The 6214-nt window shown below is 37.2% G+C and overlaps 1 pseudogene; it reads right to left on the reverse strand.

Annotated features, from left to right (window-relative positions):
* Positions 1-512: 512 nt before the first annotated feature.
* On the reverse strand, positions 513-1381 carry LOC123847627 (ADP/ATP translocase 2-like; annotated as a pseudogene).
* Between the last annotated feature and the right edge of the window lie 4833 nt (positions 1382-6214).

The raw sequence follows: 6214 nt of genomic DNA on the forward strand, positions 1-6214 counted from the left end.
TTTTTTTTCCCTAATAAGCTACTTTTGACTTTGTGGGTCCTATAAAAATATAATATTTTATGTATATATTATATATATTCTATTTTATCTCTGCTCTCTTATTTTTTTACTTTGTTTCAGTCTATTTTGTTCTTCATTTTCTAATTTTGAGATGTATGCTTGACTCACTTTTTTCCTCTTTCTTAACATATATGCATGTGTGTTATGTGTTTTCAGAAGAAACACGTTCAAAAGAACACATTTTAGTTCATCTTCCTTTTTTTTAAATATTTCAGATATTTTTTTATTTCTTCAAATTTATCAGGAGTGACTGAAATAAACAATATAATAGAGTCCCATCATCATGGAAATAGCTTTAAGAGACAACTGGTCAGATGAATATTATTGCTTCCCATTTCCAATCAGTAAATAGTTGCCATTTATAAATAGACAGTTGGTCAGGAATGCTCAAGATATGTTATATAATACAATACGACTGTTCATGGGGCGGGAGTGGGGGACTAGGATATAACTTATGTGAACTTCTTGATTTCATCATATAAGATAAGCACAAAGGCACCACTCATGCCCCTGAGAACACTGGACCAGGAACTTTTGAAAAAAGCTTTGGCTGCTTCATCATGAGCAATTTTCCTCCAGCAGTCAAACTTGTCAGTTCCTTTGTGCCCTGACTGCATCATCATTTGGCGATAAACAGGGTCAAACGGATAGGAAGTGAACCCAGCAACCGCTGTGACAGTTTGTACGCTCATCCGGCTGATAAAGATGTGCATACTCTTGAGATCTGGAAGAATTCCCTTTGCAGTGTTCTAGATACCAAAGTAGGCACCTTGGCAGATAATGCCCTGCACAGACACATTAAAGCCTTGGTACAGGCCCTTAATCCCATCAGATTTATAGATCTCAACCAAGGAGTCACTTCAGAATCCCTTTCAGCCCCAGCTTTGCCCACATCAGCTGTTAGACAGGTATGGGCAAAATTAAGAGGATACACAAAACACAAGGATGTGGCCCCAGCGGCACCACCTGATGTCAGATTCCCTGAGAAGTAGCATCAAAACTGGGTCCTCTTGTCCACACCACCCAGAAAGATCTGCTTGATTTACCTTTGAAGGCAAAGTTGAGAGCTTGGGTGGGCAAGTATCTGATGACATTGTCCAGGTTACCACACTAAGAGGACAGGGCTTCCTGCTCCTTGGGGATGCGAACCATACCGTCTATAATGCCCTTGTATTGCTTATCTGTGGTGATTTCCTTGTGGGCATGCTGCACCTGTAGCAGCAGCTTGACCCACTGGAAGGTGCTACCACAGTCTTGGAGATGGCCAGGCCACTCTACCTGCTAGGAAGTCCTTGGCGAAGGACACACTGGCATCTGTCATACTGGAAGGAAAGAGGAGGTGGGCAACTGGGGGACTGTGATAGGAACCAGCTGGGACTCCAGGACTCATCTTCTAATATTGATATCTAGTATTTTCATTTTCAATAACATCACAGTATGTTTTAAATTTTCCATTATGATGTCCAAACATTTGGATATTTTTAGTTATTTTTTGTTATTGATTCCTAGTAAAAATTTATTATGGTCAGAAAAAAATAAAATTTTCAATTCTTTGAAGTATTTTGAGGCTTGATTTATAGGCCAGTACACAGCCAATTTTTGCTTTGTTGTGTTTTTAAAGTTTTTATTTATTTATTTTAGAGAGAGTGCATGAACGGGTGGAGGGGCTGAGGGGGAGGGAGAGGGAGAGAGAATCTCAAGCAGACTACGCAGGGCCCAGGAGCCCAACGCCCTGCCCTCCCACAACCCTGAGATCATGACGCCAGCAGAAACCAAGAATCCCACCCTTAACTGACTGAGCCACCCAGGTGCCCCCCCAGTCAGTTTTTTCAAAAAAGGTTTCATGTGTGCTTGCCCAGCACATACATTCTGCAGTTGTTTCATTATCATGGTTGTTCAAATATTCTGCTTTTCCCCAGTTCTTCTGTTATGTGCCTAGAGAGAAATATTAAAAGCTTCCACTATCATCATAGATTTTCAATTTATCCTTGTACTTATGTCAATATTTGCTTTTTAATATTCAAGGCCAGTTATTATATTTAAGAAATTAAAATGTTTATGTGGTCCTGGTGAATTAAACTCTTATCATTATGAAGTGATCCTCTTGATTTCTAATAATGCCTTTGCCTTAATTCTGATGTCTACTGATATTAATATATCTATGCCAGCAATCTGTTGCTCTTTGTATAATAATTTTTTTCTAGCATTTAACTTACAAATCTATATCCTGTATGTTTAAATCATTAATGTTTAAATATTTTTCTATAAACAATAGGGATTTAAAAATACAACTGACAATTTTTAAAAAATAGAATATTTACTTTTTATATTAAAAGTAATTTTTGATATTAGACTTTATAGTTTTTTAACACAAAGTGTTTTCATTTGTTCTGTGTTTCTTATTTCTCTTCTTCCCTTTTTTTTTTTTAAATCGTTGTATTTTTTTTTACCACTGCTGGATTAGTTTAAAGTTATACAATCAATTTCTCTTTAGTTGTTATTACAGATATTGCCATATGCTCCCACGACTTATCAAAGCCTTAGGCTGATAAATTGTTTTACTCTATAGAGGACTATAGAGCAGTTTAACTTCCATTAAACCCCACCAGCCATGATTATACTACATTTACTATACTTTCTCTCTTTCATAGATTGTTTTTCTGCCTGAAAAAGTTTCTCTGATATGTTGTTAAGATTGGGGTTGCTAGTGGTAGATTCACCCAGGTGTTTTTTGTTTTTGTTTTTCAGTCTCAAATTGTCTTTGTCTAGCCTCATCCTTGAAAAGTATTTTCCCCAGATATTGAATTTTAGGTTGGTAAGTTATTTTCTCTCAATCCTTTGAGAGAAAATTTTATTACATCCAGTTTCTATTCTTGCTCTTGAGAAGTCAGCTAAACATCTAATTGCTCCCTTTTTCGGAGGTAATCTTTTTTTTCTGTAATTGCTTCTACCATTTTGTTTGTCTTTTTTTTTCCTCCTTAGTTTTTGTGTGATGTGGTATGTGTAGATTTCTTTTCATTTACCTGCTTGAGATACAATAGACTTCTCATCCATAATTTCACCAAAAATTGCATACCGCATTGTACTCTCTGAGATTCTAATTAAATCCTTGTTGCAGCTTTTATTTTTATCCCGTGTTTTCTCTTTTTTATTTCCCACTTTTTTTGATGATCTGTTCTTCATTTTAGTTAATTTCTTTTTCTTCCCCTTAAATTAACTGTCTTCTCAGTTGTCTCAGTCTATTGACTGCACCATTTATCATACTATTCTAGAAATTCTATTTGATTTTTTTCAGATCCGTTCATTTTATATAATTACTATTTTCTTGCTTAAATATTCAAGTGTGACATTCCTATTTATTTATTATTATTTTTAAAAGATTTTATTTGTCAGAGAGAGCATGCACAAGCAGGGGGAGCTGCAGACAGAGCGAGAGGCAGTCTCCCTACTGAGCAAGGAGCCTGATGCAGGACTTGATCCCAGGACCCCAGGATCATGACCTGAGCCAAAGGTAGATGCTTAACCAACTGAGCTACCCAGGTGTCCCTTTATTTATTTATTTTAAAAGATTTGTTTATTTATTTGAGAGAAAAGGAAAGTGAGAGCATGAGTGGAGGAAAGGGCAGAGGGAAAGGGAGAAATTCCTCAAGCAGACTTCCTGCTGAGCACAGAACCTGATGGGGGACTTGATCCCAGGACCCTGAGATCATGACCTGAGGTGAAATCAAGAGTTGGAAGCTTAACTGACTGAGCCACCCAGGTACCCCTCCTCTTTATTTTTAAACATCATAAGCATAGCTGTTTTACAGTCTAGTTATAGGTGTTTATAGTTCTGTCTCTGTGTCTAACCCCCAATCTCACTGCTTATTTGAAAAAAAAAAATTTTTTTTTTTTGATGATAAGATACTGTTTTCTTCCTTCAAGAATTAATCTAGACACATAAGGACACTAGTAAGTCAGTTTCTCCTTTATCGGATTTCATATTTTCTGGTCTATCCGGATGATTTGAATGCTAGGTACAGTAGGGATGGTTTAATTCCAGTTAATCTTCTAGGGTATAACCATTTCAGTATCTGCTTACAGTGGTGGGGATGATTCAGTAGTTCCCCAACTAGAGACCAAGTAGATCAAGATTTTTGATCTCCTAATCCTGTGAGGTTGTAAAATTTTCAGCTCAGCCTCCTGATTTCATCTTCTGGAAAGGAAAATGACCTTAGAGCAAACACAGCCCAAGTATAGGGCTCACTTCACTTCTCTGGATTCCAAAGCATCCAGTTTAACTCAGCCTGCTAATTCTTAGGAACTTATTCTTATCTAGTAAAACTAAGAATTTTATTTTTAATTTGTCCTACTTGTAAAGTTGCTTTTAGCAGGAAGGTTGGTCAAAATTACCTAGATGCTCATTATTGAAAGTGGAATTATTTTGGGAATTTTAGTTTTTCCTTTTGCAAAGTGATCAGGCATTACAGGGACCTATTGATAGCTAGGGATCTTAGATATAGTTTGTATCCTTAGAAGGACCCAGGTCCTTAACTTCTACTTCCATAGGCCAATGAAATCTATCACAGGGGGCACCTGGGTGGCTCAGTTGGTTAAGCGACTGCCTTCTGCTCAGGTCATGATCCTGGAGTCCCGGGATCGAGTCCCGCATCGGGCTCCCTGCTCGGCGGGGAGTCTGCTTCTCCCTCTGACCCTCCCCCCTCTCATGTGCTCTCTCTCATTCTCTCTCAAATAAATAAATAAAATCTTTAAAAAAAAATCTATCACAGGAAAACCACTGAATCAAGATCAGAGTCAGTAGCCCCTAAGACTATAATGGTATCTCTTAGTAAATTTATCTGTTTATATTCCTTCTCTATTTATTCACAAGGGGAATCCCTCCTGCTTTTCCCTTCTCCCTCCCTCCTATCCCTTCCTTTCCCCCTCCTTTCCTCCTTCTTTTCTCTCTCCTTCCCTCCTTCCTTTTCTCTTTTCAAATAATTCATACTTCAGGAAAGTATTCTTCATAGACCAAAATATCTAGGCACTTAAGTAGTACAACACTCAGGAGAAAGATAGCAAATTGTTAGATTCTTATATCATGAAAGATGAATTTTTGGAGTAGAATATGGGTGATATCATTGAGTTAGGAGAGTGATCTTTCTTTTAAATCTTTTCTTTTGCAATTTAACTTCACTGCTTAGTATCTGTGCTCTGGGATGGAATGCTGGAGAGCAGCATGTATAGGAAGGAAGTCATAATCAGTTTGATTAAGGTGAATGGTCACTAAAAATATGACTTAATATCATGATTGCCATTGTTTTCATAAATACAAATACAAATAGTTACTGTATGGAATGTTCACATACCAGGCACTCTGGTAGACAGATGGTACATACTATGTTAATCCTTAGATGTAAATGTCATCTGTTCAAATGGGGATCCTGAGGTTCAGAAGTTTAAGTGACTTGTCTAGGTCCAAATTAAGAATGGAGTTTTTCACTTCTCAACCTGGCCAAAGCAATCTTTGGGGAAAATTTACTATTATCTCAGGCTAAAAATTCAGTGTTTGGGTAGCAAAAATACTATTTTACTATTATCTGGCAGTGATGGGAGATGAGGAAAATGGAGAGGCTCGGCCAAAGGTGCTAATAAAACAAATGACTAGGAGTGCATATAGTTAAGGTTGGTCTATAAATGTATTTCTTATTTATTGCCAAGTCTTCTTTCTCATCTTTGACCATATGTTCCATTTTTGTGCATTTTCTCACTCTTCTAAACTTACCTTCAATACTGTTTTCACCTGTATCTACCCCAGATTGAAGTTTTCTTGGCCCTGCATACATCTAGAGACAAGCAGCCATTTCTAGTTTGTTTATGCAATTTAGAACTGTCCTTACTCAGCTTAATGCTTGGGGCTCAACAGTGGCATTGGGTGTGAGGGGATGGTACCAAACAAACAATAGAAAAAATCAGAGTAGTCCTGGGTAATAACTTTCTATCTTTTCCCCCTCTGGCTACTATAAGTGATGGTGGACCTTAGGAGCTAGGATGAGTTCTCATCTATCTTAATTCTCTTTGACAGCATAATATGTGTTTCTCTAGGCTGTATAGTACATTACTGAAAGCTGATTTCATGCCAGGAGGTAAATATAGTGAACAAAAGTAAAGTATT

Source organism: Mirounga angustirostris, unplaced genomic scaffold, assembly GCF_029215605.1.
Source record: "Mirounga angustirostris isolate CCGP_5_RB_7025 unplaced genomic scaffold, mMirAng1.0.hap1 SCAF_2, whole genome shotgun sequence".
Taxonomy (NCBI): domain Eukaryota; kingdom Metazoa; phylum Chordata; class Mammalia; order Carnivora; family Phocidae; genus Mirounga; species Mirounga angustirostris.